This window comes from Mastomys coucha, unplaced genomic scaffold (assembly GCF_008632895.1).
Source record: "Mastomys coucha isolate ucsf_1 unplaced genomic scaffold, UCSF_Mcou_1 pScaffold16, whole genome shotgun sequence".
Classification (NCBI taxonomy): Eukaryota; Metazoa; Chordata; class Mammalia; order Rodentia; family Muridae; genus Mastomys; species Mastomys coucha.
In genome coordinates, this window is record NW_022196898.1 from 62,627,995 (window position 1) to 62,653,282 (window position 25,288).

At 34.1% G+C, this 25,288-nt stretch overlaps 1 protein-coding gene across 3 annotated transcripts in view; it reads left to right on the top strand.

Moving 5' to 3' along the window:
- Positions 1–25,288, top strand: part of Olfm3 (olfactomedin 3) — a 219,963-nt gene that overhangs the window by 129,616 nt on the left and 65,059 nt on the right. Inside the window, exon 1 of one of the 3 annotated variants that reach the window (XM_031375245.1) lies at positions 232–615. The exons of the other annotated variants lie outside the window; for them this stretch is intronic. The gene's annotated coding sequence lies outside the window, so the exon portion shown is untranslated. Of the gene's footprint in view, positions 1–231; positions 616–25,288 lie in introns of those variants that run through there. 3 annotated transcript variants of the gene reach the window in all.

Sequence of the window (25,288 nt, forward strand, 5' to 3'; positions counted from 1 at the left end):
CTCCAAAAACGCAGAGCTGCCTGTATCTGATATTTGTAGACGCGCCGCTACGAACCAAACCCATCAATAACCAAACTTTTAATTTCACTTCATTTTTAAAATATAGCCAACAAATTGTTTAAACACAAGCATCAACTTATGTTTAAAAAACAAAAACAAAAAAATCCAAAAAAACAAAACACCGAAACTGTGGGAGTCAGGCCGGCGGACCCTCACTCTGTTGGGTGCTCTCTGACTGGAGATTATTGAGTACCTGTGAATACAAGCGGGCAAGAGAGAGAGAGAAGACAGGGACACCAGGTAGCTGTATTGAGATGTGTGTCTTTACTTAGGATAACTCAGTTTAAATAACCAGAGTCAGGAATGAGACCCAGGGGAAACTGAAAGCAGCCCATCTTAACACAAACACGAGGTAATCCAATGTAACCATAAACACCAGACCGGAGGAGGATCTTGAAAAGAAAGTCCGACAAGCTTTTAACATCAACAGGAGACCAGACGAAGGGACGCTGACAGTCTGTTTATCCATCTAGGACTTCAAACGCAGTTCAGACAGAAGAGAGCTGATTGTCAGTCTTTGATCTCAGGAGCTGCCGCCAACATTTAGCACCACAGGTGGGTGGTCTCAGCCCTGGGCCTGTCACAGCTTTCTTTTGCTAACAGAAACCGAGCAGAGGGGCCGGAGGCCTCACCGAAACCAAAACCAAAACCAAAAATCTGACTTTTCTCTAACTCTCTTAAGTTTACATTTTAGAATCGTTTTCAAATTTTAACGTTTTTTCTCCAAACAACTTCAGCCACTAACACACATGATCAATGCTTTTTGTCACCTCAAACAACCAGCATATTTAAAAATGACAAGCATTACAAACTGAATGCGTTCTTTTCCGTCTTCCCTTTCTTTTACCTGCTCTTATTACCTCTCTTATTTGACAGGGCTGATTCCAGCTATCATGGTACAAGCTGTGCAGGGAACCTCCTTCACTGCAAATAACATTCCTTTGCCCAGTACTTAACTGAGAAATATTACCTTCAACCTAGCAAGCATGGAGTCCCTGAATTCTGCCAGCAGCAAATGGAGTAAGCTAGGAAGCAGACTTCTTCCCATTTGTGCATTAATATATGATCAAAACCCCATGTTTGAGTATAATATTATTTAATGTATAAATGCTCACCTGAACTGAGCCCAGATTTCTAGACATAAGAAATATTTGCTGTTCAAAACAAATGAAAATTTGATACTGGCATTTGATACCCTACATTTTGAGTACTAGAGACATTGTTGTCTTCTAAACTAAGATTGCCAACCCTTTATCAAATAAGTTTATTCGTGTCTATTTCCCAATAGTATATGCTCTCTATCTGTCCATGACTCATAGTGAAAAATCTCAATATTCTTTAACTTATTATTGTTATCATTATAGCTATTATAATAATGACCAGTAATATTTAGTATTTTATATTTGAGAGAAGTTGCCATGAACCATGACTGTCTAGAGAGAAACATTAGTAAATGTTGTATATGTTCTGACTGGTTGAAGATGGCAGGTAAGACCATCTTGCCTAGTGTATTTTATCACTAACTAGCTACTCACCTTCTCTTTCCCTTTCCTCGACTCTTCCTACTTCCAAGGCACATCAATATTGCAAGAAGCCTAGTCACCTCACAATGCTCTCAAAGTAGTCAAGTGAATGGAAGAGCTCTCCAAATGTATTCAAGTACAAAAAACAATTATTGAGCTTGGTGAAAAAGAGAGATGAAGTAGCCTATAAGTTGGAGACCTTTTACAGAAAAGGCATAAGTTTTGAATGCAAAGTAAAAGCTGGGAGGAAATTCAATGTTTGACACTAGTGAATGCATGAGTGCATAAGTGATTTTTTTTTTCAAAAAAAAAAAGAAGAAAGATAGAAAGGCACAGAGCAGCATGTTTTGGAGAGAGTTTTAATGGCCTGGAAATCAAATCAAACCAACCACAACATTCCCTTAAGTCACAGTACAATCCAGGGAAAAACCACTGAGTCTTTTCAATTTTGTGAAGATTTGGACAGGTGAAAAGCTTTGGGCAGAGTTTTTGAGGCTAATGGAGGTTGACTTCTGAAGCTTAAAGGGCAAAAAGCTGTCTTTACAATGTAAAAACTCCAGGGTGAGGCAGCAAGTGCTGATATCAAAGCTGAGATGTTCTCGAGAATATCTAGCAAGGCTGATTGAGGTAATGCCTACACTGCAGAGTACATTAGCAATGTAGACAAGACAGCCTTATCTTAGGAGGCATTGTGCAATTCTGTCATGTCTGTGACATCCATGAGAGATTTTAAGTTTCTAAGGACATGTAAAACATACGTTAGTGGTTGAATGGAGTTGCGAATTTTAGTTTGGAGCCAACAGTCACCTGCCATTCTCAGAATACGAGAATCATTAAGAGTCATAGAGAGTCTCTTATGTGTACACATCAAGTCTTTCCTGAGAGCATACAATATGATGTACTGAGTACTTCAAGTATGTTTGAGACCTACAAACGAAAAGTATATAAAGCCAAAAATATATCTTGCAAAAGATATATTTATCTTACTGGAAGTGCCAGAAAGTCACAGGAGAGTTTGATGAATATAAACAATGTAATTGTATTAGGTATTTTTTTTATTAGAGAGATAAACTATTCAGTAAAAGTGGTGGAAAGATGTATTATGACTGATGGTTAAGTACTCAATCTGTTATGGACATTAACCATCCAGATATTAATACTATTTTCATGCTTATTAAAACAATACCTATGTGTATGGCAGGAATTTAGACTTTCAAATCTTACTGTATAATAAACATACTCATAAGACCGCCAGTGTCATAGGTAATAACCCCTTTCACAGATGTGAACGAGGTTAAACTAACAATGTCTAGAAAGAATTCAGTGGTCTAGATACTAAGAATACTTAGAATTCAGTAGAGGGAGTCAAAAAATCAGCAGTAATAGGAACTTGAAAGAGTCAGATTCTAACTTTTCCTGGTGAGTTTTAGACATTTAAAATCATGGAAGGTAGTGACTGCAAATATAGCAGAAAGAGAACTAGAATTAAATGTGTATTTCAAAGATGTGATCAAGTTGAGGAAATCTTATGATTAAGGAATAAGAACAATGACAATTTTGATTGTCTTCATGTTGCTATTTCCATTCACTGTACAACAAACTTTTAGGCATATTTGTCAGCAAGTCTTTAGATTGGGTGAGATGAGGTCAGAAAATGCTTCCGATGTGGTCAGCATCCTTCCATAGGCTGGAGTACAGGACCAAATGAAAGGAGAAGGAGAGCTGAGAACCTGCATCCATGTCTTTTGACTTACTCGCAGTGAGGGCTATGTGACCGACTCTTTCATGTTCATGCTACCAAGCTGTATCTGCCATGGTGTCCTGTAGCCTGAAATTCTGAGCTAAAATAAACCCTTCCTTCTTTTAAGTTCTTTATGTCAGGGATTTTTGTCACAGTAATGAAAAATTTAACAAGCGGTTACTATCTTGTGGATGAACATAGATATACAGATAAATGATAGGTAGATAGGTTAAGAGATAAGATACCAGATAGATAGATAGATAGATAGATAGATAGATAGATAGATAGATAGAAGATAGATAAATACATACATACATACATATATAGATAGATACATAGATAGATTCATAAATATATAAGTATGTAGGTAGATAAATAGATACATACAGGATACATACATACATACATACATACACAGATAGATACATACACAGATTCATAGATTCATAAGTAGATAGGTAGATAAATTGACACATAGAGGATGGATGGATGGATAGATAGATAGATAGATAGATAGATGATAGATAGATAGATAGATGCATGCATACATACCTACATACACACATAATAGGTAAATAGTGGTTTCTTGAGATAGGATCTACTCCTAAGGAAGGTGCAGGGAACAATGTTGAAATAAGAACAGAGGATTCAGAATGTTAGGTAAAGTGAATGGCGGAGGCAACAACATAGTCTGAGAGGGTTGACTCTAATTTTGAAAGTTCTATGGTATGTAAAATGTAAGCAAACTGATTTATATGCTACAGAGATATCTTTTAGATAAAAATGAACCTGTCCACAATTCAAATTGTGTTACTTTTTTTTATTTTGAAAGATCACGTAGATACCTCCACCCTTCCATGTTTACCACCCTAATCAGTCAGCAGATATCAACATCAAAGCAAGATCCTCCCACAGCAAGAGACAGCAACTCCCTAGAGGTTCCAGTTTTAGTAATATTTTTAGAGAACTATACAATAAGTTCCAATGCATGCTGTAATAGCATACTTAATACTCCATAACCTAATGGGAACAGTTTTTCAGGTGTGGGAATGTGGAAACATCAGTTGATGCAGATACTTGGTTTGCACTGGTCTGGAATGGAAGCCAATCTCTAAATCATGATTATATTGTCTGGAAGCAATCAATCCCTAACATAGCTTCCGTTTCGCTTTTAGTATGTTATGGAACCTATGTAAATATGCTATGGTGCCAGGTATGAAAGCAATCATCTAATTTTGTCTTCTCTGTAAATCTAAAACGGGTTTATATAAAGCTCCCCAGTTACACAGGATAACCACCTAAACATGGAAAAGTGAAGTCGGCATGCCATTTAGAATCATAGTTAGTCCCTCATAGTAACCAGAAAATCTTTGAGAGACTTCGCAAATGAACCTGTTATTGCTGTGTGTGTTTTGAATCAGCCGCAAATCAAATCCTGCAATTGCAGTGAGCAGAATATGACCTTGGGTGAGCCCTTAACCTTATAAATTTCAGTTTCCTAATCCATTGTAATGACTTTATATTACCTACCTCAAGAGGGTTTTTAAAGATTAAGTTCATTAATATTTCAAAGCAACCGCATAGCATCTTACCAATAGTTAGCAAAATGTAGCTCCTGTGATTAAGGCTTCAGGAAGATTCATTTTGTAAACCTTGAAGATCAGACACAATGTTCTAGTTCACCCTCCTCTCTGAAATCTAGTTGACATAAGTCACAGTGACTTCATTAGTCCAACTAGATAGACTCCTGACCTATGACTCTATAACTCAGGTAAAAACATAATGTTTTAAATTGTCCTAAAACATTTTAAACCATCATTTTAAGTGTTTTGTTTGTTAGAGATTTTTCAAGCTGTAGGAAAAAGTGAAATGCTTTTCTCTAGCATGCAAAGAAACCAAAACACATAAAATTGTCATTAATTTCCCTAGACTTAATGTCTTAATCCACTAGATTAGTTTAAAACTTGTGCTGTATTCTACAAACTTCAAGCAATTATATATATATATATATGAATATATATACATACATATATATATACATACATATGTATGTGTATGTGTGTGTGTATATATATATATATATATATATACATATATATATATATATAAATCTTTAATTACCCATGACTATCCCCCATCTGTTTTGGCATTGTAGGAAAATATATTGCAAAGCTTAGTAATTTTTTTCCTCCAGTATAAAGTCATTTATTTTTAAATTATAAACAGAAGGGGAAATTCCTACCTGTGAGGATGCTGTTTTCCAAGTAAAATCACACCAAGGAACCAGTGTGATGTATCTCAACTTTAAATCTTCCAGTGAAGGAAGTGAGACATTACATGCAATTCTATCTTCTATATAATTCCTGTTTCCTGTATTTGCTGTTCTGAACAAATCTTCTAAATTAGAAATTATAAGCTAACATCTCTACTAGTTTTAATCTAAGGACATTATCAGTATAGGTAGAATAAGGGGGCACTGACTCATTTGTTTCAAATTATCTTTTCATGTAAAACTAATAGGTAAATAAGTGTGCAGAAGATAGAATAACTTGTTTTTCCAGGCACGTTACTACACTGGCTGGCTGTGCCATGCCGAGAAGACAGGAACTCACAGCTCTTCATCCTACATTTTAGCTCTCTCTTTCAGCTCACTTTTCCACAATGATCTTGAGTCTCAGAGAGGTATCTGATACTATCCAGTTTAGGGATGAGCACTCAGTTTTAACTCATTCCTGGCACCTTGAGTAATTATGGATCACTGCCGATACTGCTCCTTTCTAGTTTGTAGTTTTTAGTATATTTTATGATTAGTATGTATATTTATAATAAATTACAAAATATGATTTTGTGTATTATTTTTGTATTCTACTATCCTGGGTATTGGCAGGTTTTCATGGCCTATTAAGTTTATTTAATATCCTCACAGTAGTGAAATGGCACAGTTCTGGGACTACCCTAAGAAGTATCTTGACATAGATTAAAGATCTAACTTAAGCCTGATAGAGATCAAGATTACAATAAAATGGGGAATCACTTTTAAAGCTCTGGTTAATGTATTAGATGAATACAGAATTTTGGTTGGCAAATGATGAATGTTTATTTTAATAGAAGCCTAAGATATGCATATAGCTTACCAATACAGAATAATGCATTAGTCTATGATAAAAAATTTAATATAGATAAAAATTTTGTCAGAGTTTATTGCTGTGCAGAATATCTCAGCAAATAAAATGGTGAATCAGGTTTCTAGAAGAATCCTGTAGGAATAAGACAATAGATTTCCAAAAGCCATATAGAGAAATTTAGTTAAGTACAGAGATAAAATGTGTTCCGCGCCTTTCTGCCCAGATGGCAGCAATAACGACGAACACACTTAGACTTCTTCTCTTGACGGTTTACTTAGGAATTTTCTTTTTGTGTTACAGCTCTCCTAGGTTCTTAAGTGTCACAGCTCTTCTTGATGGCACGGCTCTTCTTGATGTTGCTGCTGGTTCTTCTTCTTCTTCTTCTTCTTCTTCTTCTTCTTCTTCTTCTTCTTCTTCTTCTTCTTCTTCTTCTTCTTCTTCTTCTCCTTCTTCCTAGGTGCTGCAGGTCTGCTTGCTTCTGTGGAGTGGCCTGGAATGGCTGGAGACAGCCCCTTATATACCCAAGCTTGAGCTGCCAAGTCCTCCTGGATTGGTTCTCCAGCAAACCCTCATTAGCATACACCTGCTAGGGAGAGGCGCATGCACAGCATACACCCGCTCGGGAGGGGCGCATGCACACTGGAATCGTCTATTGCTACAGTGTATCGGGAACCAGCGCCATCTTGGATTTTATCGTCCAAGCGGCTGCCTACAATAAAATGGAAAAAATAATAGGCCCACTAATTGGGGGTATAAATAACTCCTGTACAACTTGTACAAGTATATGGTGAGTCTCAAAACATGACCCAAATGAAGATTCTGAAAATATAAGTATATTTGTCTCTTTGAATCACATTGTGCCAGTTGAGCTGAGGTAAGAAAGGACTATCCATGCACTGCAATATCTATTCTCTCTGTGGAAGAGGTTAGTTGACTGCTAGAGTTTTGGCCTCTACCTCCTGTTTTGTTTTGTTTTTAATTTTTAATTTTTTACAATTCAATCATTGCACCCATCCCAGCCTGCCCTCTCATAGTTCCTCATCCCGTTCCTCCAATCCCTGCCTGGTCTCCAAAAGGATGCCCCTACCCCACCTGCCAGGCTTCCCCATTCCCTGGGGCCTCAAGTCTCTCAAGGGTTAGGCAAATCTTCTCACACTGAAGCCAGACCAGGCATTCCTCTGCTGTGTATGTGGTATAGGTGCTGTATATGTCATATATGTACTGTGAATGCTGGTAGGGTTTTTGCAACATTTTCAGCTCCATTTAAAGTAATGTTTTTCAAACATCCTAATGACAAACTTAAGTATAATAGCTGTGTTTTGTCATCACAATCACACTCATCATCACTATCATATTTTAATTACAAAATATGGAAAATGATATAATTGTAGTTAGGAGGATACATAACGTTTGTGTTTGCCAGAGATTTTATTGCCATTGTAAAAATAATCATTGGCACAGCTTTTGTATTTTGTATTCCAAAGAACTTGGAATGAACTATAATACAGTTTTGCTAATATTGTCACTGGCTTATTTTTATTAAAGTAATAATAATTAGAGCAACAATTTTATGATATTTTTTATTTTGACCAAAACCATGCTATTTCTTAGTCTCAGTGCTTTGATAATCTTTATAGTTGACATTATAGTATGATATAGTTGATAGGGTAAATATACCCACCCATATCTTCATTCCAACCATACCTCTTTTTCACATGTCACTCACAACATCAGGTCCTTATCATTATTATTATTATTGTTATTATTATTATTATTACTACTACTACTGTTGTTCTTCTTATTATTTTTAGCTTTTATCTTTTTGGTCTACTAAGTCCAATGCTCAGTGCTATAAAATCATTCGTTTGGGACATGGGGATCCTACCAGTTACCAGTCCCTCAAAAAGAAAATAACTCTTGTTCCCACAATAGCCATTAAGGTCCAATAACTCCTCATTGACTGTTGATGCATCAGCACTCCCTCCTCCTCCAAGCTGGAAGTTTTATCTGGCTTGATCTTGTGCAGGTCTTGTGTAGGAAGACATAGTTGCTTTGAGTTTGTGTGCAGCAGCCATGCCATGTGCAGAGGACAGCCTTTCAGAGATCTCTTTCCATCCTCAGGTTCATACACTCCTTCCTACTATTTCAATTTGTGCTAGAAATCCCTGAATTTAGATGATTATGGAAAAAAATTCAAGTTTTGGAAACAGCATTACAATTTGTAGTAGTCACATTTATTGGACTTGGAAGCACATTTTAAATGAATATAAAAGAAAAAAGTTTACTGGAAGCAAGAGAAATACAAATACAAACATTGGTTATGCTATACATGTTTCTCTTTGCATTTATAAAATATTAAATTATATAGTCTAAAACACCATAATATAATAGAATTGACATAGTATAAAGTAAATATTCTGATGGTTTAAATTATCTGGATTAAATATGAATATTAAACTAATAAGGCAGGAAAGTATATATGCCAATTTTATGGGTCTTCATATATATTTTAAACATTTCGAAAGAGATACTTTTTCAATATCGAATGGTAATTGGGAATAATTGCTCCCCCGCTTCTATTTGGTCTGATTCTGATTCTTTGTGGTTTATCTTTGCTGACAAACTCTCAAGATACAATATAAAACTATTCATTGCAAAGTAAAGAGAAGTCTGTTGACAACTCTCATCTCATCCTGGCATCTTTAAAGCTTCCTTAAAACAGATACCTTGGTTTATGTAAACCTTTAAAAATACTTTAGCTTCAGAAGAGATTAGATTCTGATAAATTTAGACTTTATAGCAGAATGAATCAATGGGTGAAAATATAGACTGTATCATAAAATTGTACTTATTATAAAAACTTAAATCTTGGTTTAGACAGATTGCTCAATTCATACAGCACTTTCTGAAGAAGCATGAAAACCTGAGATCAAACCCTAGAATACAAATAGAAAAGTCAACCATGGTGGTAATAGCTTACAATACCAGTGCTGGCGCTGTATGGTGATGGGGGCTGGTTGGCTAGCTAGTGTGATGTAATCAGGGAATCCCAACTCCTAGTGAGAGACCTTGCTTAAAAATATAGCATGGATGGCTCCATGCGCATGGACACACATGTGTGCATATGTGCACTTGAATAAACAAAGGCAAGTAGGTGAAGGACTCAAGTGCTTCTGTTCCCTTTGACAAAAATTACAGAGTGGAATCATGATAAACTATTAATACAATTACCTTTAACTTATCAAATCATTAAAAGACAAATAAATAGTCCCTTATAAATAAATTATTTGGTAATGCTTACAATGTCTTTTGTTTCATAGCTAAAGCAGTGATAATACTCAAAGTAACTCAAGATTATTAGAAGAGATCATTTGGGTGTCATTTGAAATAGTTATTACATATTGGGTTTAGTCTTTTTTTTTTTAATTTTCAAAGTTACGAGTAGGCTTTTGTTTGTTTGTTTGTTTCTTCCAAGTAGTCTTAGACCATAAAAAAGTGACAGGAGAAAAAAAATCAGCTCAAACATTAAGCATGACCACTATTTTATTCAATTGTCCTGGAACAAGAAAAAGTTGAAAGAAAAAACTACAAGGTAAATGTGCAACTTTAAGGTTTTAGTCGTTGGTCAGTAGTAGATAATGTTATAAGCTGCGGTAGACTGAGTCTTTGGAAACATACATTGGATGTGTTTTTCTATTGTGTTATTTTAAGTCCATCTTTCTGTCAGAAGATCTATGGGAAGCACCTATTTTTATTACCTTCCCACATTACTCAAGGCTTCCTGGTGCTAAGAGGAAGCAAGTTCAGACTCCATCAGTGATTTCTCAATAACAAAACAAAGAATACCAGCTTAGGCTAGAGAGATGACTCAGCAGTTACAACTTTTGCTTAGGCTAGAGAGATGACTCAGCAGCTACAACTTTTGCTTAGGATAGAGAGATGACTCAGCAGTTACAACTTTTGCTTATATACCATGCTTTCCAATTTTGTGTTTTTATTGGTTTTTCTATGAACAGACATGTCTCTGCATGCGTATGTGCCTCTCATTCTCTTTCTTTGTTCATTTGTTTGTTTCTGTTTGTTTTGGTTTATTCTATTTTAAATTGTTTTTGTTTTTGTTTTTAATTTGTCTGGTTATTTGTTTTGTTTTCTTTTTTCTAAAGCAAGAGAGAAAAAAGTCATGGAGTTAGACGACTGGAGAGAAGGGGAGGACATAGAAGCAGATAAGGAAAGAAAAACCATAATCAGACTATATTATATGAAAAGAATAATTCTATTTTCATATGTATATATGAAAAGTATATAATATATATTATATATAATGTATATATAATGTGTATATATAATGTGTATGTATGTATAATATATATATATATAGAGAGAGAGAGAGAGAGACAGAGACAGAGACAGAGAGAGAGAGACAGAGAGAGACAGAGAGAGAGACAGAGACAGAGACAGAGAGTTCTCACTGCTCTTGCAGATGACTTGAGTTCAACTTCCAACACCCACATTAAGGAACTCATATTCACCTGTCAATTAAGTACCTGTGTATCCAAAGCTCTCTGGTCTCTATGACTGTTTTCACATACCATACAGGTGGCCAATACTCATATTCTCTCTCTCTCTCTCTCTCATACATACACACACAGACACACACACACACACACACACAAAATACTAGTTAAAGAATAGAGATAGACTCTTGTTCTTTACCAGCAGGGTCATAAAAAATGTGAAGCTTGAATGGCTGTGGAATTGAAAGTCTAATAAAATTAAAGTGCTTTATTATATTCACTAGGTCACTTACTTTTTAAAAAAATGATAATCCATGCGAAGTTTTAAAATCTATAGTACAAATGATGGCAAATTTAAATTCAGGGAGTTTTTAACCCATGTCGAGTTAATCATAGTCAACATTTATGTCTTTTAATGGGGATTGGGTGGGGTGGGAACATCCTTATGAAGATGGGGGAAGAGGTATAGGATGGTGAGCAGCCAGGGGGAAGACCTGGAGGGTGATGAAGATTGAACTATAAATAAGGATTAAAAATTTTTTAAAAAGCAAAACTAAGATGAGATTTTTACAAAATGATTAAAAATCCTTGTTTCTTTGTTTTTTTAAAAAAGTGAATAACTTTATTTAGTCTGAACACAGTAAAGTATAACTACACTTTATAACTTTTATGGACACTAAGTTTCATATGAAACCTGAAATTTTACCTCCTAGTAGTGAGTATTAACTGTAGGTCGCTCTGCATATCCTCTTCGGAAACAGCTCCCACCATTTTGAGTAAAGAATTATTTTAGTCTGAGACATAGCTCAGTCAGTAAAGTGAGACATAGCTCAGTCAGTAAACGTGAGGACCTGAGTTCAAGGCATAGAATCCACATATACAGGTGGGTGTAATGGTTTGCTCTTCTAATGCTGATACTGTGGAGATGGAAACTAGCAGAATGCCAGAGTTGGTTGTGGGAGTCAAGACTGCTTGATGACCTCCAAGACAAAGACCCCCTCTCAAAAAAACCCCAAAAAACAAAAAAACAAAAAGCAAAACAAAAACGTTTTCACATCTCTGCGAAGGATTTAAATTGCTTTTCTTAACCAAGTAGACGCCGTCAATTTTGCATACTAAATTAATCACTCATGAAGTGGATTAACTAGTACGAACAAAACTTCTAGATAAATCCTTCCAGACCCTGAAGGCAGGGTGGAAGGAAGGTTCTTTCACACTGAGAACTATGCAGGGTGCTCACATATGTTCAGCCAGAGGAATTATGAGATAAACTAGTTAAATTACTCTGAAAAATACGATATCATTAATAGTCTATTGAGTAAAAGGTCATTTTTATTAAATCAGAAGCTCAAGTTTTCCAAATATTTAGTTAGGCTATAAAGTAGAAAGTGGAAATTTTTGCTCTTTGGAGATTAATTTGTTCTACCAGTGTTGATCTGCCCTGTTATCTTAAACTGTTTAACTGCTACCTCTTTTTTGGAATAAAGAAAGTCAATATGTCCAATATTTTAATTGTGCTTTTACAGTGATTTATGGTATGAATCAAATAATTCTGTATTATATTTTAGAATTCAAGAATTTCTATATTTTGTTATAGCTAAAATAAAACTGGTGGATATATTAAGTTGGTTAAATTCAATTCCTATAGAGTTGGCTAATAGAATACATGTGCGAAATAAGTAAAAATTTTATACCGTAAATACAAAATGTTTTAATTTTATTAGAGCAAAAAGCTACACCTAAGTAATTCACAAACTTCTCCATTCATTCAGGTATTTTTTTTGACTCTGATATATTTTAGGAGATATGTAAACAAAATGAATATTAATATTTAAAGTGGTGGAAATTATAGAAAAGTTTAAAGGATTCCTAATACTAGCAAATTTAATCGTGATACTGTCTGCAAAAATAGCTTCTGTATGTGTGTTCCTGAATGTGTGTGTGTGTTTACTTGTGTGTGTGTGTGTGTGTGGGGGGGTGATCTCACATCTGTATGGCTGTGTGAGTCTTAAGCCTTCACTTAATATCATGTCTCAACTATTTTTCATTAATTATTTTTGTGGAGGGGAGACCGGGAAGTGGGGCAATATTTGAAATGTAAACAAACAAAATAACCAATGAAAAATTTTTGAAAGGTGATTTTTGTATCTATGTATATAATCTTTAGGACTATGACTATGTCTTAGTTATGGTTTCTGTTGTTGTAAGAGACAGCATTACCATTGCAACTTTAATAAAGGAAAACATTCAGTTCAGACTGCCTTATAGTTCCAAGGTCTAGGCCATTATCATTAACAATGGAAAGAATGAGATTTGGAGCTAGAGAGGTAGCTGAAAGTTCTACATCTCAATAAGCAGGCAGCAGGAAGAAAGACTGACACTGGTCCTGGCTTGAATATCAACAGCCTCAAAACCAAACTCCATGATATACTTCACATAACAAGGCCATGTCCACTTTTATTTAATTTTTTTATTTACATTTCAAATGTTGTCCTCATTCCAGGTCCCCACTCCAAGAGTTCTTCACCTAACCCCCTCCCTTTTGCCTCTGAGATGAAACTTTCCACCAATTCCCCCCAACCCCCAATCTCATTCCCCCTGGCATCCCACTTCCATGGGACATCATGTCTCTACAGGATTTGGTGCATCCTCTTACACTGAAGCCAGACAAGGCAGTCCTCAACTACATATGTATCTGAGGCCACAGACCAGCCTGTATATGTTCATTGGTTGGTGGTTTACTCTCCAGAAGTTCCCAGTGGTCCAGGTTAATCGATACCATTGTTGTTCTTCCTATAGGGTTGCAATCCTTTTCAGCTCCTTCAATCCTTACCCTAACTCTTCCATAGGGGAACCTGACCTCAGTCCAATGGTTGGGTCTGCATCTGGCTCAGTCAGCTGCTGGTAGAGCCTCTAAGAGGACAGTCGTGCTAGGCTCCTGTCTGCAAGCACAACATAAGATCAGTAATGGTGTCAGGGTTTAGTACCTACCCATAGGATGGATGCCACATTAAGCCAGGCACTGTATGACCTTTCCTTCAATCTCTGCTTTACTTCTGTTCCCGTACTTCTTTAAAACAGTAACAATTCTGGGTCATTCATAATTTATTTTATCTCTCAGGTCCCGGATTGATGGGCTTCACATGAGGATTGATGTGTAATGCTTCATCTGGGTATAGTGACAGGTTACCTGGAGTCATCATAGCAGGCTCAATTCACTGAGTGTCTGAATCCCAGCCAGAGTGCCTGCAACCATGATCAACTGGTTTCCTCGATCCAGCTTTTTGTGTCCTTGAGCTCACTTCTGTCTCCAATCTAATTGAATTTATTTTCTGGCTTGGGACTCAACCAGGTGTGAAATACCAAGTCTTTCTTTGATATATGAAGAAAATCTTCACCTATATGCTACTTTTCTTCCAAGACTTTCATAGATCCTCCTGTATTTAAACCAGAAGCTGGGCTTTGGTCATACAGAATATGCAACTCAAAGCTCATGTGTTCAATTTTAAGTTTTAATGCTTCACTTTCATATTTTTGTCACATGCCTTTTTCCTTTCCCTGGCCTCTCTTTAAGTATAATCACAAACATCAGCTGGAAAAAGGTTCTTTCTTATTTTGAATGCCCCCAGGGAGAAACACTAACACATCCTCTGTTCAGCTGCCAATTCCTTTGCTGATTGGTATCATTTTCAGCTTAAATGTTACAAATATCAACTGATAAATTATTATTACTTCTTGAAAAAACTTGTCTTTAAACTGCCTTTTCTTTTGTCTTTAACATCTGTGTATGAATCAAGGGGAAACTGTGTGATCATTCTAATTATCCAAGAAACAGAAAGCAGAAACCACATTATTAAGACACAGGGAGTGAAATATTGAAATTGAGAATATATAAAAGGGAATTGTGAGAGAGACAAAAAAAAATAACATGGGAGAATGTTTAAGTTCCAGGAGAACCATGAATGGACATAGGAAAGAGATCTAAGAAGTCAAGAAAAGTGGTCATCTAACCCATCATTGATGTTCTAAAAACATATACTAATCCATAAATGCAGGCTTCCTATTTATTTGTAATATTTCTGGTGATAATGAGATATTGCAAAACAGATTGAAAGAGATAATACAGATGAGAAGAAAATAAAATAGAAGACATTATTACAGCCCTTTGACAGCTTACATGTCTTTTTCTCTAGTCCATTGTCTTTTGTCATTTGCTCTTTTAGTATATTATATATTATATATGATATATAATTTGAGATATATTTATGATACATTATAAATATATAACATATATGCCTACTATCATAAATGTATTCATGAATATTTTGTTCTTTCTACATTCAATCTTGTAACTCTAAAAATATAGATCTTTGAGAACTAAAAATGTAATTATATAATTACTTATTTCTTCTTATTCATTTGGTGCTCTCAGCCATATGAAGAAATATTAGATAATTAAAATTTAAAAACAGCACAGATGAAAAAATCCAGTAACTTCAAAGTTTCTTTAAAAGTTAACAGAACGAAAGTTATAATTGAATATTTTAAGGCTATTGAAAGCATTTACCTGGCACATGATATGGGCAAAGAAGTTTGGGTTCTGAAAAATGGTAAAATGCACTATTCTAACCACATAAGCCAGGTATTCTATAGCATAGTGAGTAATGTTGACAGTTTTGTTAATACAGTATTTTAGCTTTCATTAAAAAACAAAGAACAAAGCAACAACAACAAAACTATTACATTTTCTATGTAGGAAAATAAGTAAACCTGGTAAACATTCAGTTCTTACTCCTTCTAGGTTCTTCTGTGATAGACATGAAAATGCTGATCAGAGGTTCATTTTTTAATTACAAAATAGATCACATGCATCTTCTGTTCTACTGCCGTGATAATTGCCTCCAAGGCTTCAGGTGAAGTAGATAATTTCAGGTTCTTTTGACCCACACTGCATATGTCTTCATTCAAGAACCCAGATAAGGAAATCCCTTCCAAATTCTTGATCCAAAAAACCTATTCTATGTATCATCTGTAAAAGACATATATGATATTGAAAACAAAATATCAAAATGGAGAAACTTGACAGCAGAAGCTCTGATTACCCATCTCCATGTAGAGTTTGAAGTTTTGACTTATCATTGATGCAGCGTGTCTTGTAAAGGGTAAGGAATAACATGCACAGGGTAAAAGTCAGGCAAATAGGATCTGTTTTAGGGATTTGCTCATCCCTTCATTTGTCAACCTTGTCCTGGATAACTAGTTTTTATGACTGTGTGCTGACCCTTGGTATCCTAGGAAAAAATCTACTTAGTAGATGTTAAGTTCTTTACCAACTTATAGACAGTAGGTAAATTTGGCCCCACAATAGTTTCTATAAAAACATGCCCCAGATATTTAACAATTTTATGAAGACTTTTGTGGTAGTCTAAAGCCAGCACCCATTTTACCTCCTTTACATTCTAAGATATTTCTTCTTTCTTAAAGGGCCACAGCAGGTATTAATGCTATTTAAACTTTCACGAAAAGGTATGTGCTCTTTAGAGTCATCTGTAGGGTGCTATTGCTGACTCTAGTTTTTGTAGAAGCAGAAAAAATGGGTTCATTTCCAGAGAACTGGAGTAGAAATATATCATCAGTAATTCTTCAGAGCTTCACCATCCTTGGCAGCAATCCTTGCTTTTTTTACATTGGTCAGACATTTCATAGAACTGTCTCCTGGCAACTGCATTTGGTCAATGTCATACAGCACTGTCAACAGGCTTAGATTGCTATCTTCTGTACAAATCATGAAGCACATGTAAAACACAGAGCCAGCCCTCTCACTGTGTCTCCACATGCCCTGCCAGCCTTATGCAACTGTTGGCAAGGCAGATAGAGAAGCCCATAAGTTGCATGAGTGCTCATGGGGTCAAGAAATTCTGTCACTTAGACAAACACAGCTCTAGGATCAGGACACTGCACTGATTATGTTTGCAAAGACATGAATTTTTTTCTTGGCATTTTCAGGTGTTTTAATCTAACATATATGAATGCTTTATATATGTGAATATATAAACCATAAATATATTAGAACTAACAGAATACACATAAACTTAAATAGACATGTATATGAAATGACAGTAAGAGTTAAAACTATACTGCAAATTTTATTGATGTTAACACACATAGCTTAGATACAATATTTCTCAAAATAAGATTGTTAGGCAATCAATATTTTTATTTAATACAGTGTTCTCTCTAACATCATTAATCTTAATAGTTCATTTTATACTAACATTCAAACCATTCATATATATAAATATTTGATGCTACTATATATGTATATATGTGTGTGTTATACACAAACATATTCATGTCATATATCATTTAACTATCTTTTATCCTTAGCATATAAAGACAAGTAAAATTATGTTTTGTATAAACTTTCCTGAAGTTTGTAAGGAAACTTGCAATCAGTGAGGAAAGAGTTAAGAGGTTTTGCACATAATTACTGAAAGTAAATATAACCTTTAGACAAAATCCATAAAAGCAGAGGATATATGACAGTAGACAATCTGAATGCTTATTGTATTTGATGCTCTTTTTAAATGCCATATTTAGGAGACAGCAAATAGGAGACTTTGTCAGATTTTTTAAAAATCTACTGCACTATATTTTTATTTACAATAAAAATATAATTTAGTGGAAACTTGAGTTATAGGGCTTTTAAAGGCATGTTAAAGATGCATGAAGAACTGCCTTTTGATTCTAGTTTATTTAGGAGACATTAAATACATTTGCCAAGTAATCTTTTCCAAACATTCTATATAGTGAAGCTTTCTGAATACATCATAAAAATTGGCTATTCAGAATTTTTTCTATTGAAATGGAATTTTATCAGTCCATAGTTAAATCCAGACTTATATAGAAATCCACTTTTGTTATGTAAGTTAGTAATACTTCAGTCATGATATAAGATAAATGAAAAAGATTTGGAACCAAGACTTTAATATATTGTATCAAAATGCAAAACAACTCATTAAATACAGGTTGGACATATAAAATAGCTAAGGAAAATCAAAGTATTTCATAAAAGAAGATAAAATGGCAAGATAATAGCATTTCATAATTTAGCATATATCAAAGCAGCTACAATTTGAATTGAAAAAAATGTTACATTGAAGAATAGTTCCCCGTTTGTGTGAACTGCAGATGTCATCAAAGATAAGAAGAATCATGGATTAATTTGGTGACTCAAAGTTCAAACTCTGTTGTGTAGTCAGAAGCATGCACAAAAACTGCAGAACTGTTATTGAAGGGATGACTGAAGTGACTAATATGTAAGCCTCGAGTCACATGGTCCGGCTCTTAGACAAAATCAGACTCTCATTAGTTCTTAAGAAAAGAATTTTATCATAATCCAGTGAGACTCTATGCTGCCCTCTGAAGAAGTTTTACAGTTCTTTGTAACTTCATTAGAATCTCAAATCTAAAATGATATAGAGTTTATATACAATATTATCCCCTGCCTACATTTACTTTATTGGTGAGATATTTCATTCCACAAACAACCCTTAGCAGTCAATAATTCAAACATATATATATGTATACATATACATATATATATTATGCATGTGTGTATATATATATATATGTATATATAGCATTTTATTTAGTTCCTCTGAGAAACAATGGTTATTGATGAATTGTGAGGATGTCTACCCAAATGTTACTTCTATAACTGTGGTATGATAATCGAACTACAGTTGAGTATCCTAAAGCACATGAATTTATATCAAAGCTACCTCCTTTCAGGACAGAGGTTGTTTTGTGTTCTAAACTTACGTTATAAAATTTTACCAAAATACTGACCTAGAGGACATTGGTGCTCTAAGTCAAGTGCACAGATAATAGCAGCCAGCAACTGTACAGGTTGTTACAGGAATCTTCGATTCCTTATGTTAACACTGATAATGCCAAAAGTCAGTATCTTCAGTGCTATTTATAACACCATTACTCGTTATTGTAGTAGTTGTAGAATAGACATTTATGAGCTCTTGGCACATAGCTTCCCTTTAGTGAGATGGCTTAGTATTTTGACTGATCATAAATATCCATATATTTTGTGCCCTACATGAAAATTTAACATTGAATAAACTGTAGAGAATTGCCTGTTGACATTAGCTCAGGTGTACCACTACAGCATCACTGTGTAACACGGAACACTACAAATGTAGCCTACGCCCATTAATGTGATAACATGGTATAAAAAAATCCTCTATATCATCTCCTTTTTCAGAGACATTACCAAGATTTCTCTTATAGTGCCTCTTATTAGGCAAAAAATTCAGGTTTGAGACTTTCCAAAGACTCAGTCAGTCTCCTGTTACTTTCCTGAAATGAAAACCACGGTATTTCCCTGTAGTTTCTCTGATTATTACACTCAGGAAAGAATTTAATTCAACCCTACTATGCCTCAAGACTGTACCCCTGAAGTCCTCTCAGCTCTAGAAATGTATCCAAAGCAACCACACCTTCTATGAGTCCCTTATGTCATCATTATCAAGCAGTAAAATATCCAAGACACTATGAGAGAATCTCATTTTTTATTACAACGATATTAAGTGTCAACGTAATGAAAAATGATAAGAAATCTGAAAAATACTTTATTAAAGTTAAATGCTGTATCATGTTGCCAAATAATTTATGTTCAATTGCTAAACGTGACATACTAGTAAGATTGTATGTATAAAATTTATCACTACCAATTATTAACAGTGAGTATATTTTGAAGACAGCATAAATTTTGATTATTTATTATTCCTTATGAATATTGCAAATCTTTAAGCATCATTTTCTACATCATTAAGACCTACAATAGCAATCCTTATGCTGTTATTGTGCAACATATAATATGGTTTTGACATACATTTCCTTGAAATTTTAATTTCATGCATAAATTAAATAAAACCCAAGACTCTTTGATCAGAACAAAATATATCTGTAGTTTCATCTTCTGGCCTCAGAGTTGGAAGTGAAAGGTTAATGGATTAAAACCAGGTTCAGGAGATCTTCAGAGAGTGAGAAAGAAGTAGACAGATGGGAGAGGAATCTACTAATACTAATGGTATCAATCTTAGACATCTGAAATAAATGAGATTTGAAATGGAACTCATGTGAAATGAATGACAAGTTCAATATTATATGGTTTTGGTTCAACTCCAGGATGTTTCAAATGATCAATAAATTAAAAAAAACAATGCCTTGCAATATTATTTTCAATATAGAAATTATTTAGAAATTAATTTATGCACATTAATACTTTCTTTGTAAGTACTTTATTATATAAATGTTCTTAGCATTCAAAAGAATTTAGTGAGGAATTCTTGCACCAATAAGTATACCTCAAATATTGTGTAAGTAGGTCCTGTTCTCCTTTTTTGGTTGCTGATAAATTTAAAATTTTACACAAGTAACACATCTAGGAAGCAGGCAGGGTTCCATAGGAATCTAGATCATTGTACACTTAGTATCCATCTCACTAAGGACAGTTCCACTGCAATGCAATATGAACTGCCTGACTCAATACTCCTTATAGGTAAGACTGAAATTCAGGGTAGATGGTTTTCTAAAATTTTCTAAAATGGCCATACAAAATTAACGTAGGGTGCCAAGAAAATTTGAACATAGGAAATATGAATAAAAGCACAACGTGCTAAATAGACAATCATTTAACTTAAACTTTTAGTGTGAAAATTACTTCTTGATATGGTCAAACTTAAACTCCCTTCCATCTAAAAATAAGAATATACAAGGTTGAGCACAGAGTTCGATCTGTCTAACAGACTCTGGAAACTTCTATTTGCAACACATTACATTAGCCCTCCTTCAGACTCAGAGGCTGGAGACAACTTTGAAAGTCCTGGTAGACCATCACACAGTAGCCAGAAGCCATCACTTCCATGAAAGTGCTCTTCGCCTGATGCCTGAGACTCAGCTTATGGAAGAGAGAACTTGAAGAGCCATCCAACTATTGGCACTGCTGCCTTCTGGTATTTGCCAACGTCTGCCACTTCACTCATGCAATGAATATTTATGAATGGTCCTGATCTTCATTTTAAGTCTAAGAGAAAAATAAATTTTAAAGAGAGAACCTTAGGAATTACTGATCTAAGGCATCAGCTCTTAAGTTTTTACAGCTGTGCTGTGTTACTTCCCAAGTCCTTTTAATCTGAAGTATGGTAAATAAATTAAGAGAGCAAAACTGATTCTGCCCAAGAAGTCTGATAAATCCTCTCAGCACATCAGCCAGTGAGTTATGTGAACAGCTTCCTCATTCTTTCTAACAAAGTTAAACCATGTCATTATTTCATTGAAACCTAGTGTGTTGCACTGATTTATATGAAGGTATTGAAATCTTTTCAAGAAATTGTTTCAAAATAGGCACAGCCATCCTGAATATATGCCTGAGGCATAAGTGTGAAAATTATGACATTTTCAATTTTGTTTTATATATTTGTGTATATATACATGGATCTTTCTATGACTTGAACATGCGGACAAAACAATATTTAAAATAATACTGTCATGATAATGACTATGGAATGTCACTTCTTACACAACATTTATATTCGTTCATTTAATCCATTATGTATCTGAGAATATGGGATACTTTAAGTAGATTGCAGTGTATGAGAATACCAGTGAGTATTCTCATATACACCGTCTAGCTTGCAGGCACTTGACTTGTCCTATTCTTGATGGCATTGTGTGTTAGTATGCCACATTTGGTGCAGCTTATAAGCAACTACTGGTGTAGTATTAATTAAAAGCTACAGTTGGCATCAGAGTTCCTGGTTTATACTCCATTTAGTCTGAATAAAATATAATGTGTCTAACCACCATAACAGTATCATAGAGAAAATTCTGAGAGCTTTAATAGAGATGTATTTTATTGCTTTTTCAGAGTATTTATAATCATCTCATTCTACTGCTCTACAGGCTAGGGAAGATTGTTTAAAAATTCTACTGGATACAGAGACATTCTATTTTTTTCATTCACTGTGAATTTAATTACTTTCTTTCATAAACTAATTTTTAAATGGATTTTACTCAGATATAATTCTGCTTAATGAAATAGTCATGAAGGCTTTCCACAGTCATTGGAACTCAGAAGTTCTATTTTGTAATTAAGAGGAGTTGAAATTTACAGTTCTACAATGCCTGTCAGTATTGTTTTAGCTCTTTGTTTAAATCAGATTGGAAAGTTTCCAATAGAACAATTGGCAGTGACTTGGGCAGGTGAAGAAGGCGACACAGGAACTATATTCATACTTGATGAAGTTAGATTGTACCTCCTTCCATTCAATACCTCACACATTGTCACAACATGGAAGAATGTTTGGAACACATGCTATAGTAGCCTGAATAAGGTAGTTCATGTCACTGAACTTCACATTCCTCATTTGTTCATATCAAAGAAATATTGGATTCACTTAAATTCCACAATGGTCAAATTATGTAACATATATCAAAATCATCAACAGTTGAAATGAGCTTTTTTGGCATTTTTCTTCTCATTGTTTGTTTGCTTGCTTGGATTCTCATTTGTTCACCATTTTAAGAGAAGAGAAACAGGAATATGCATGGTAGGGAGGTCTTGGAGGAGTTGCAAGTAGAGAAAACATGAAAAAGAAGACACAATGTTAAGAGAGGATGAGGTAGGAGAGGATCTCATAGTGAGTTATAGGGAATAATGATAGATGAATATAATAACCAGGAACACTGTATTTCTATATAAAATTCTCAAAATGTTCTCAATGGAGAAAAAATGGGAATTTCAGCAGGTTTCAAAAGAAATAAATATTTTATAGCTAACTATAGACAGAGGAAGTTAGGAGGTTATGATATGAGGAAAACTAAAGAGAATGTATATTACAATAATCATAATGTACTTTATACATCCATAAAGACTTTTTTGTTTGTTTGTTTGTTTAAATTGTTTCATTTATTTACCTTCCAAATGGTTCCCTCCTCCTAGGTCCCCCCTCCAAGAATTCTTAACTCCATCCTCCCTCCCCTTTGCATCTGAGACTCTTCTTATCTATTTTTGTAAGCTACTTTAAAGACCTTTGGAAGACCACATGCAACAATATGTCTTTATAGAGGAGATCCTGGGACTGCTGTCTGAAATATAAAAAGAATTCTTACAACTCAGGGTTAAAAACAAACTGCCCTCACAAAATATCTGCATTAATAGAGGGCTTAAGGTTCTCACATCTGCTGCATTCAATCCATTTTGATTTTGACTATTTTAATTGCTTGTTGATATTCTGTTTTCATAATATTCTTTTTTTGAGTGTTATAAGTTACTGTAATATCCCTTACAAATAAGGACCTGTGTGAAAAAGTTATCAAAAAAGAAATTCAGTAAAACTTTTTAAAAGTGCATGAAGATGTTCCAAATCTCTTCTTGCACCTTATAAAATAAGATGATTGCAGAGCCGTGGTAAATGCTTACTCTCAGTAGAGCCTACATATCATAATTAGGAAGAAATAAGCAACCAAATATTGGAATGTTTCATTTTAATAGTCTATTCTTTCATGATAGACCATGAAATAACATGCAAAGTATTAGTAATCAGAGCTATTAATATTTATGGCTATTTAATTTATTTTAAAATTTTAAGTGTTTAATAAATTGCATCATTTAATCCAGTAGCTCTCTAAACACCAATATTGTCTTCAATCTGTATTATACAAAACTTAAAAAAAAATGAATGCCTAAGTAAGTAAATGGTGAGAACAAGGCTTAAACACAGATGACATCTGGTGACACAACTCCTAATCTAACTATTAAGTCACAGTAAAGAAAACATACACTAATAATTACAATAATTAAATTTAAAATTCAAACTTACTACATATAAATCATGATTACTAAGAAGTTGTAAGCCTTCAAGCAACAGAAAATGTTCTTACACTTCATTGAAATATTCCAGAAAGAATTGCTCTGAAGACCACGTGGAAAGATCCTGAATCCTGCCAGGAGAAATGCAAGATTTTAAAGTAGTATTATATTTTAGTCAAGGGATCCCTTTGGGGGATATTCTGTCATGTCTGTATCTTAGAACATATCTAGCTGAAAAAAACAGGATCTGTTGCATATGTTGATGTGAATATAATTCTCTCCATTCATGTACACATCTCATTCTAAGAATTTTATTTGAGCATGCTAGAATATAAAATTCCTAAATAATTTCTATTTTGATGTTAACTATTATTTTATTTTTTATATATTTTATATAATTTATCATTTATTATATATAGTATAGTTATATATTTGCTATTTGTAAATTTATTATATATAGATTTATTTCAAAGAATGTAAGACAGGAGTAAAGAAAGGGCAGGAAGGAGTATATAATTACATTATAATCTGAGGGAAATGAAAGATAATTTACAAAGTAAATATATCCTGCTAAGAGAACACTCAAAATAACATCTATGATTATGTCACAATGCTTATGGTTTTCTTTAATTTTAATATGAAATTATTTTACAAAGAAAATTTCTCCTGTATAAAATATACTTGTATGAAAGAAGAGAAATATAATGTTAATCAACTTTGGGGACTCCCTTGAAGCTGCTCTCTCCTCCCCACAGTTCATCAATTTATTCACATTTGCAGATGGAGTAAAAGTTGAAATCAAGACCCCAATAAGTGGTTTTTTTCTCTTGCTCAAATTTTAGTCTTATAGACAATGAAGCCATTTGAACTGTGTTTTGTTCATTCACAATAAAGTAGCTAAACTTTATGGTGTCACATTGAACAGACCTAATACAATTTTATCAGTTCTGTTACTTTGTGAAAATCTGATTTAAATTCGCTAAACAGTCATTGATGCACTACTTTAAAGCTCATAGTTTTAAAGAATTCTTCCTGTCTCCAAGTGGCAACCATAACTTTATGGTAATTAAATTTGCCCATTTTAAAAGACTCTGAAAATCAATATATTTTTCTTTCATGTTTTCCTGGAACTTGTTTGGTTTTACATCATACTTACTAAGCTAGTGAGAAATAATAGAACTGTACTCTAGTGACTATGATAGAGAAAGGCTTTGAAATTCACAAAAGCATCAAAATATTTATCTCAACAACTAAGATATGGTAATCATATATATAAAAAAAGTTTATCTTCATTCTATTTTGCCTAGATTATTGAGGCTAAGTTGAAGTTTTATTACTTGATAATTAGTCATTACTTAGCTTGAAAAAAAATCTCACCTCTAAAGAAATGAGATTAGATGAGAACAATTGAGATCTTGAGGAAAGACAAATAAGTA